Raw genomic sequence first — 11,105 nt, 5'->3', positions numbered from 1 at the left:
TCCAGGTAACTCTTTTGAAACATTCTAGGTATGTATTATTAAATTGATTCAAAATGTGAAAATTGTAAAAGGACCTGTCTCTAATGAAGGTATTCTCTCAGAGAACATATGTCTCCAATCAGGTGATCTCCAAAAGATCCCTTAGCCTGTGACTTGAGATTTATAATGTATTCTATTCTATATGGACAAGTGTGAGTGTTACTGAGAAAGAGGGGACAATTAGTCCCGGGCTTCCGGTGATGGCTCTTTTGCAGAACAATCCTTTCCCACACTTCTTGCTTCAGCTCATATCTTGTTTCTTCTATGATAAATTTTAAAAGTAATTAGCTATATATTTAAATCTAATACACTTTTAATATCTCATTAAATATTATACTTCCTTATACAATCTTCATATTTTAAAGTTTCCTATTGTCAGCTAACTTTTCTGTAACTAGTTTTTATTGTGTTAATTGCTCTTGTAGCTATATTCTTAAAGTACTTATCGCTATCACATTAAATGTCATAAATATCTGCTATCACTGAGTACAATATCTAATTCTAACACTGTTTTAATCTCACCCTATTCTCTCTTTATTACATTAGGATTTTGGGTGTTTTATTACTTTTCTTCTTGATGACTATTAAGAACACGCTCAGAGAAAGTCTAAAAGTAGAGAGTAACATTACTATTTATTATATATGTGTGTGTGTGTGTGTGTGTGTGTGTGTGTGTGTGTGTGTGTGTGTGTATTTAAAAAAAGGATGACAATTTTCTTTCCTCAAACTGTTTTTCAAGCCACTCTGGTGTCTATGATATCTTGTACCCTAGTCATTGCTGTTCTGAAAAATCAAGTTGGTATAAGTGGGAAAGATAGGATCTACAGATGAATTCTCTTCAGCTGTCTCTAGGATTCACAATACTAGATATTCCCAAAGGGTATCACATGATAACATTTCATTGTTCATGCTTCATATGAGCCACTTTCAATATGAGCATGTTAAATACCATAATCTTAAAAATTATGTAAAGTACGCATTTTAGAGCACACACACACACACACACATACATATACACATAACTTCTTCATACAACAATCAGAAGTGCTTGACTTAGAGGTGTTGTCTTCATTGACAACATCTTAAAACTTATTCTTGTAAAAAGCAGAGTATTTCTAGATAATTCATTTCTTAATTCAGCCATCTATTTAATAAAAACTTGTTTAATTCCTGTCATATGCAAACTGAGAAGTTAGATACTTTGTCCAGATTCAAGGGAAAAATATCTCTTCTTTTGTGAGCTGATATTTAGCTAAAGCATGGAAGCAGACAAAATTAATCAATAGCCATAACAAATGTGTTGCTATGATCATTAAGTAGGACAGGACACAGAGGTTATTAGAGCTTACAGATTAGGTGAGGTTTGAAAAGATGTTCATAAGGAATCCATGTTTGAATGAAGGGACAAAGGAAGAGTAAAGAAGCAGACCAGAAGGATCGTATATTCTCCACAATGAGCAAAGAAAAAGCTCCATGTAGCCTATGAGTCTAAACAAAGGTCACTATTTAAGTGGATAAACACAGAATGATGAAGATGAAGGGAGAAACAGAAGAAAAGAACATGTATTGTACAACTTTGAAGGTCATGTTAAGAAATCTAGTTTTCATAACTAACTGTGGAATGAATGCAATTGCTAGCTGCTGGGAGATGAAGGCAGTTTCTTTAATTGTATAATACCAATAAATTGAACACATTCAAATATAAGAGCACATGTCTAGAGTATTTGGCCAGCGCAGACTTGTCTTGAATGCGTTTGTTAAAAAAGAAAAGAAAAGAAAGGAAAAGAAGAGAAAGAAAGGGAAACAAATGCGAATGGGCAGAGAAGGAAGGAAGACTACAAAGTGGAAAAAGTAAAGTATAGTCTTTTCCCGCCCCAAAATGGCAGCCATTACAAAGAGGAGGATGACATGGAATCGAGTATTGTGTGGCCTGCACTTTAGCTGCAATGTTAGAGAACATCCTAGTGAGGCTTTAAGTGTGCTTGAGACATTCATTCACCAGGTTCACAATGCAGCTGGTGCATTCCAGAAGACACTGATGCGACAAACACACAGGCACATACAGACGGTACACATGCAAATGCACATGTGAGCATACACATGCGCACACACACACACACTCACACACATACACACACACACACAGATACAAAATAGACAAAGCCACAGAGAAAACATTCCTTGGAGATGTATTATTTTAGGGACCTACTTCAACAGGCCAAGTAAGAGTTTAGATGCCTACCTATAATGAGACTATGATCTTGAAGATGGAGACAACTAAATGGACAGAGGTAACCTTGAGGATGTTAATTCGACAGTATTTAATGATTAAGAAGAAAAACATACAACAGGAACGAAGTTTATTCTTCATTTTACAGATTTGCATATTTTCAATTGATTAAGAAGGTATTTTTATTGACTATTTGCTATTTCGATGTTTCCATGTTTGCAAACATCTCTTGCAGTTGCACTCTTCATTCAATGATTCTTTAAAGGTGCAAAAGTTTTAGAATACGGCTTCAATAATTTCAAAGAAGCAGACTCACAGTCCATGAAATCTCTGGCATTAGGTTCATTCTGAAAGTTGGTCCTCAATAACTGTACAGAAACCTAGAGCTAGAAAAACAAAATTTGACCTTAGGAAAAAAAAAGTAACATTTTATACACAAACCAGAAACTCCATGAAGAAATTAGATCCTGGAAGAGATGGGCTTGGTGCACTGTAGGAAAAAAATCCATTTGCAGACAGTGCAGAAAGCAGGGGTTATAAACAAAAAACTAGAGACATTGTTTCAAAAGACAAAATTCAAGCTGCAGAAATTAATTAGTTCAAATATGTCACTATAACAAAGATACAATGACGAGGCCTATATGTCTCAGGCTCTTTCATAATTAACCACATGAAAATGATGGTGCTCCTTTGCACTTTACAAAAACAGATACAGGAGAAACTTGAGAACACCTGTTGCTGAAATGTGGTCAAGAACATAGCCTATTACATTACTCAGCGCTTCCAGGTATGAAATATCTGCCAATCTATTTTCTTCAGTACTGAATCTAAAAAAAAAAAAAAATGAAGCTCATTTTCTCAAGAATAATTCTCATCCTTCCTGTTTCCTTTTTTATCGTTCTGCCAAATCTGTGGGATAAATTCACATGAATGTAGAACAGACAGCTTTATACTGTTCTCATACTGCTTCTTCTTAGAATAGCTTTGCCAATTCATAACTCTAAGTTCTGGGAACAACGTTTAACCCCACACCATTCTTGGGGTTTTATTATTGCTGTTTTAAACATATAGAAATCATTGCAAGTACTACTAATTTCAAATACTATGATTCTGCTGAAGATTTTTACAAGCACTCTGTTCCCTTATATGTTTGCATGAGTGTGTGTACATGTTCGCAGATGCTAACACACATGAATATGTATACAGGCATATATATGTGCACATGCATGATAAAGTCAATCATAATGTTGCTTTTCTTTCTCAATCACTCTCTATTTTAAAAGCAAGGTCTCTTATTGAACCTGAGGCCCAGCAATTGGCTCCAGGGATCCTGTCACGAATTCCGCGGCACAGAGATTACTGGTGCACACTGCCACAATTGTCTTTAACTTTAGTATAATTGCAGGAGATTCAAACCCAGGTCCTTGTCCTTGCACAACAAGCATTTTGCTCACTGACTCATCCTCCTGCCCCAGTTCTTTATTTCCTTTCTTCCGTGTAATAGTTTTATTTTTAACTCTTTTGTTTCCTAACACTATTTCACATTGGATCTTTGTCACTTCTTGCTTTGTCAGCTTTGAACCACACCAATCATTTCTACACGACAAGAGATAACTAGGGTAATTATGTTATCTTCCAAGCTACTAATTCCAGTTATTCCAGGAGTTGTTTCCATAGCTTATAATTCCTACTTCATTTATAATTCTATCTCTGAAGGATTAATCAATATCTAAAAATATATGATAAACCTAAGGAAGTTTCTAAAGCTAATCAAAATGTCTTATGCTATTTTGATTTTACTTTTTTTGTTGGTTGGTTGGTTGGTTGGTTGGTTGGTTGGTTGGTTGGTTGGTTGGCTGGTAGGTTGGTTGGTTTAGGACAATGTAAGTTGAATTAATTGAATACACACACCTGAGACACATGAAGTTTGGGAATCAAGAGTCAAATTAGCAGTGATTTGAGTGGTTAAATCTGCATGTAGCAGTAAAGACCTTCAATTCCTTCAGATGTCCCACAACTATGTTAGGAAATATCCAGAGGATTGCCAAGGTTTTTCTTTACATAATTCTAGTTCTACTGGCTCCTTCCTATTTTGTTTCTCTAGACGTTGGCCACCTGTAGCCAATGGGCTCCGTGGAGCTCAGCAGCATCATAGGGTAGCAACAACATTCATTTCTTGGTCCCTTCACACTCTATTGCTAGTTGTCTAAGTTCCTACTTCAGTTACTTTCATTGCACCTGATATTTCCCATCAAGGATTTCCCCAATTATATTTATGGTAGACCCTTGAATATAATGACTCAGCTAAGAACCATAATTCTGTCATGTCTAATAAGTCTTACACACGCTGAATTAGTGATCACCTTTACTCTCAGTCCTCTTTCCTAGGACCGTAACATCATCTACCTGAAGCTAATATCAGTCCATCTGAGCAGGTCTCCATATCTGCTTGAATACATACTTATCTGTTTTATAGCCCTCTTTGACCATGGAAGGTTCTGTAAACCCAGAACTTCTCTGTTAACTTGAGTAAACCCCAGGAAGATACAATCACCAGGTGGACCCATGAAGAGTAACAGCTCACCTGGAACATACTTAGTGAAGCTCTCTTGGATTTCTCTTGAGCTACCCTCTCTCATTGAAAAACCAATGAAAAGCATTGGCTGTTATGTTGAAACTGTCTGCAACCAGAGGCAAGGTTTCAGATGGCACCTCTTGCAGAAATATTAGCAAAATAACTTCTACAAAAGGAAGACAAAGAAAACATAAAAATAATTTTCTATGTCTAGACAAGTTCCTATATTATTCGTGAAATGTTTAATAGTTGGTGGCTTGAAATAAATACAGACATACTATTTCTTAGAGTTTTGCACTTATCTGACATGCAGTGGACAGTGCCTCTCCTGCTGCAGGGCAAGCATGTATTTATTTTTCAAGGAGACTACATTAGGTTTCTGCACATATTGGCAGCAGTGTCCTTATAAAGGAAGATCCAATGTGTAAGCACTTATCATGCCTCTACTTGTATCATATTCACTTATAGCCCATTGGCCAAAGCAAGTGACATTCCTAAACCAGAGTCACTGTGGGAAGAGACTTCAGCAAGATCTGGGTAAGTGGGGTCTACTGAAAGCTGTTGGTACAGCAGCCTACCATGGTTCTCCAAGCTGGGGCTGCTGCTCATAGCCAAAACCCTTCTAATACTTAGCTCATAATAGTCCTTAACAAAATATCTTTCCTATTTTCCTTCATACTTCATCTTTTAGAAAGTCTGAAGTATTTTTGCAAGTGTTCTAACATCATACTAGTCAACATATCAGTGAATGAATGCTTATGTAGGATTCAAAAGTATTTTAAAATTTAAAATGCACCATATGCCATGGCAAATGCTCGCTACTAAATTCTTAAAGCTCTTATGGAAGGAATAAAACTTCCTTTGAATATAAGTGCAAAAGCCTTTAAACACATCAGGGCGAGCAGTTCCCCCACCAGGAAGAAACGCATCATTCACTATTGATGTCCCTCAGTCAGGCTCTAGAGGCACTTTGGGTCTGTAATCAATATTGAATGGATTATCATACAAAATGTCCAAAATGTCCAAAGCCTTAAACTTAGAAAAATCACTTTCTTCTGGTCTATATGCCCAGTAATCCGAAAGGCAGAATAGACAATGCCAGAAAGTTTGCAGACATCACCCATCCGTAAATGTTAGTGCTAATAACTGCTGAAGACAAGGTGAAGCTCTAACAGATACTTCCATGTTATTTCCCTTTACAGATTGTTACCAGTCTTATGGTGCTCCCTGATGACTGTGTGATGAATTTAACAGTCAAAACAATAATAATGTAGAAGCTTTGGAGTTGTTAACACACTTTTATGATCAGGGCTAGTACAGTTTTTGAGCCTCTTTTTTTTTCTAATCACCAATTCAAGTTCACGTGAGTTGATTTTTGTGAAAATAAATACCTATCATAAAAAGTTATGTGCCTCTGTTCAAGACTTAGTTAGGTGGGTTTATTGGACTGAGGAAGTCATACTGACTGGGGCTAGCACAGACTACCAGGAAAAGAAAAATAAAGTCCAAATGGTCCTTCTGACTGCAGCAGTGCCAAACGAAGTGTTATTCTCTGCGAGGTAGCAACATGTTTGAGAGATTTTTCCAGCAGGGGAGGCAAATATGGAACTTTACTTATGCACAGAAGACTTTTTTTATGTTGTTGTTAAATTAGGCCAACAGCAGAGTTATTTTTAGATTACTTACTTCACTTTCTCTTCTTAATGGGCTGGTATACAAAATAGGACAGAAAATGCACCATATGCCACAGCACATGCTCAAATCCTAAATTCTTGAAGCTCTTGTGAAAATAAAAGAACTCTATCTTAAAATGTGAGATCTGCATTTGAGTAAAATTAAGAGTGTAAGAGGTCTGAGAGTTTTCTATCGCTTAATGACAAAGCGTGCGCATTATTTTATGGTAATGTTTGAAAACTTCAGGTCAAAATAAGCTGTAAGGAAAGACATTCAGTTAGTATGAATCTGGTTGTGTTACCCTTAGGACTATAACTAAGCATATAGATCACAAAGAGATTTGATGATGATAGATCAGAATTCCCTAAAGTTACTTACATGATTTCACTTTTTTTATAGAATCAATATTGTCTCTTCAAAAAATTTTAATTTTGTAGAAAGACAAAGATTTAAAACTTCCTTTTTGCTTTTCTGTGTTGTTATCTGATTTAATGGCTATGACCAAGGTCCAGAAATGTGAACTGCTATTTGTGATTTACAGTATCAGAATAGACTGTAAAGATGGGTCATAATGCTAGACATCAAAGACACAGGAATTTAACACATACTTTGTAGTATAAGGATAAAGGACATACAGGTTTGTTAAATGTTTAAAATCAGTTCAACAAACATCATTACATAACAGACATCCATTATGTTCTATACAGTGTCCTGCTTTTATTGAAGCAAACAAATTACATCTCAAAAATAAAAATTGTGAGCTCATTGGCTCAGTGGTATCTCTACCACTGAGGGGTAGCTAACAGTGAAGATAAAGAATACAGAGTGCTTATATTCTCTCTCTCTCTCTCTCTCTCTCTCTCTCTCTCTCTCTCTCTCTCCCTCTTTCTCCTTTAACACACACACACACACACACACAATATCAAAAGTTTAGGCATTTCCTTTACATTATTTGATTATATTTCTGCACAGGCTCCATATGTTAAGTATAAAGGCCTATTTTTTGTTTAAATTTGGATCAGAAAAAAACATTTTTAAGTATACTTCACCATTCTATGTAACCTAAATTTAGCAAGTTAAAAGCAACCCAGTAGGATATTCTAAATTAAAACAGGCATTTATGGATCTGTGTATTAATTTATCAATAACAGTGTTATACTCACCAAATTGTAATTCACAATAAATACAACTTAAAGATACCTTGCTAGTTAAATGTACGTCATAAAACTGGAAAACTAACGGCTATATGTATTATTAATGTTGCAAATTGTATTTCTGTGCAAAAATGTTAAACATATTCCAATTCTTACATTATCAACACTCTTAGATAATCCACATTTTATATAATTTTATATATTTATTCACCTTTAAAAATAATTATATCCGATAGTTGTAAGAATGCTATTTAAATTGAATATTAGGCTAAATATGCACAAACTACAGCATATTGCTAAAAGGAAAAAATAATAACAAGTTCAAACAACTGAGACCATAAAGCATAAATAAATGGCTGCTTCTGAAAGAGAGGAACCTGGATGGGGAGAAGGAGTGGACACATCTGTGTACACTCACACAGAAGGTTTGGCTAGAAAGCAAAAATAGGAGTGGACACATCTGCACGCGCTCACACAGGAGGCTTGGCTAGGAAGCAAAAGTTCATCTCTAAATTCTGATTGAGAAACTTTTGAAGATCAAATCAAATAATTCTAAACTAACTATCCCTGAAGTTAACAACAAAACTAAAGCATCACCAGATTTTACTGGACATTCAGCCAGCCTTATATTTACGTTGTATTTTAGTCAACTAACAGCAGTGACACAATTTTTTTTTTTAAAGCAAGGAACAAAATCTGTTAATATTCTTAACAGGTATAGTGGACCTGGATCATGTCTAAGCAACTTATTTTCACCTTTCACGAGTTGTAAAATTAATGTAAATTAATTAACACTCATCATCACTATCTCTTAAATTCAAGTAAGCACAATGGAACCAAATCCCAAGTTTCTACATTTTCTGAACAGGTTATTTGTAAGGCTGGACTGGATCTAGAAAATAATTACAAAATGCATGTACTGGCATAAATTCAATTATTCTCAACCAAGAAGTGCTTCCAATGTTACAGTACTGTGTAAGAATAGCTACTACCCCACACAGTAACCACATTTGAGCATATGCTTTTCATTGTAGATTCACTAACATATGTTACATTTATTTACAACTCTAGTGAGCTACAGAAAATGTATTATATGCCAAACCCTTCTTCCACTGAGCACATATCTCCTCAGCAAATAATTATTTCCAGAGAAATAAAAAGAGGAATCTTACTTCTTTGACTATATCATCCCTTACATTTTCTTGGTATCACAGAACAAACAATACACAAGAGCAGAAAGGTCTTTTTTTTTGTTTGGTTGGTTTGGTTTTTATTAGTTATTTTATTTACTTACATTTCAAACATTACCTCCCTTCCCAGTTTCCCCTCCACAAACCCCCTACCCCAACACCCCCCTCTGCTTCTATGAGGGTGCTCCCCATCTACCTACCCACTCCACCATTACCACTTTAGCATTCCTCTATGCTGGGCATCAAGTCTTCACAGGACCACGGACCTCCCCTCCCACTGATGCCATATAAGGCCATCCTCTGCTACATATGCACCTGGAGCCATGGATCCCTCCATGTGCACTCTTTGGTTGGTGGTTTAGTCCCTGGGAGCTCTGGGGTGTCTGGTTGGTTAATATTGTTGTTCTTCCTATAGGGTTACAAAGGGAAATGCCTGATGTCTTCAATCCAGTTTCAATAAAGCCAACATGTGACATGGCAGCCAATAGCATACAAAGGACATTGTATTGCACTCCAGACATTGCTCTGTAAAAAGTTCACAGGACAAGGTAAAATATCCAGGCTACTGAACACGAGGAAGAGGACTCTAATTTCAGATGAAGGATGCTATTGACTTTATTAAAAAAAAAAGAAAACATGAAACTTTACTTCATTTCAGATCCAAACACAAAACAAATATAGGCAGAGTGAGGAAGAAATCTGGGTAGGAGAGGGGAGCAGAGGGGGAAAAGGAGCAGGAGCAGGTATGGGGGGAGACAGGAGAGAAGCCCAGAGGACCAGGAGAAGGAATGGAAATATGTAGCAGTGTAGGATGGGGGCAAGGAGGACCTCTAGAAAATCTCAGTGACTTGGAATGTGAAAGGTTCACAGGACTCACCAGGGATGACCTTAGCCAAAACGGCCAACAGTGGGAGATGGACCCTGAAGAGACCACCTCTATGAGATAGACATGGCCCTTAGTTAAAGCATAGCATGGGGCTACCCACCAATCTTCAAAATTTTAACCCAGAATTGTTCCTGTCTAAAGGAAATGCAGGGACAAAAATGGCACAGATACTGAAAGAAAGGCCATCCAGAGACCAACCTAACTTACGATCCATCCCTAGTGTAGGCATGAAAACCCAACACTATTGCTGATACCATATTGCACTTGCAGACAGAAACCTAGCATTGCTGTACTCTACCAGCAGCTGATTGAGACAGATAAAGATACTTACAGCCAACTATTGGTCTGAGGTCTGGGACACCTATGGAAGAGTTAGAAAAAGGACTGAAGGAATTGAAGATACTGCAACCCCATAAAAAGTAAAACACTATCACCTAACCCAGATCCCTCAGAGCTAAGACACCAACCAAAGAGCATACATGGGCTGATACTGTCTGCCTTCAGTGGGAAAAGATGCTCTTAATCCTCTGGAAACTTGATACTCCAGGGTAGGAGAACTTTGGTGGGGAAGTGAGGTGGGGATGGATTGGGGGGAGCACCCTCTCAAAAGCAAAGGGGAGGGAAGTCCAGGAGGGGGGAACATTTTGAATGTAAATAAATAAAGTAATTTTTAAAAAATAACAAAACAAACTAAAAAAACAAAACAGGCTTCCCTAACATAAAACATAGTAAAGAGACAATTACCACCATAGCTACAAGTTAGAAAGAAGCTTTCAGATCAGAACAGGACTTACAATAACAACCAAAATCACAAGAGACATAAATAGCATGAAATCCTGTTATCTAAACCCACTAATGGAATGCTAGGCATATACTAACAGGAGTCAAAACAATACCCAAAAATGAGACTTTTATTATTTAATAATTCTAGAGAAAATATTTCTCCAAAATTTTTTTCATTTTGTAATGATTAATTTATTACTCTAAAATCACCATCTTTAAAAGCAAATCGACATTGAAGGCTTTTGATAGATCCTTAAAAGAAAATGCTGGAAAACTGAGATACTCTTAAAGCAATATAGGGCAACGTCTAGTTTTGCCACATCTAATAGCCTCAGAGAACTTCATAAATAAACGATTGTAACATCACTTGCCAATACCACAAACAAAACACAAAATTAATTTTTAAGTTTCCTGTTTCAAGTTTCTAAGAATATATTAGTTCAGGCAGAGATGATATTTGACTTCTGAGCATATCCATGAAACTGTATTTTCCTCCAAAGAATATTCCTGTATCAGCTGTTCATAAGTGAACTGCCTGACCAAAGGGGACAAAAGCAAGGACCATGATACCTCT

The sequence above is a fragment of the Grammomys surdaster genome, unplaced genomic scaffold, assembly GCF_004785775.1.
Source record: "Grammomys surdaster isolate TR1022 unplaced genomic scaffold, NIH_TR_1.0 126091, whole genome shotgun sequence".
Classification (NCBI taxonomy): Eukaryota; Metazoa; Chordata; class Mammalia; order Rodentia; family Muridae; genus Grammomys; species Grammomys surdaster.
Note: the sequence above shows the minus strand (reverse complement) of the source record.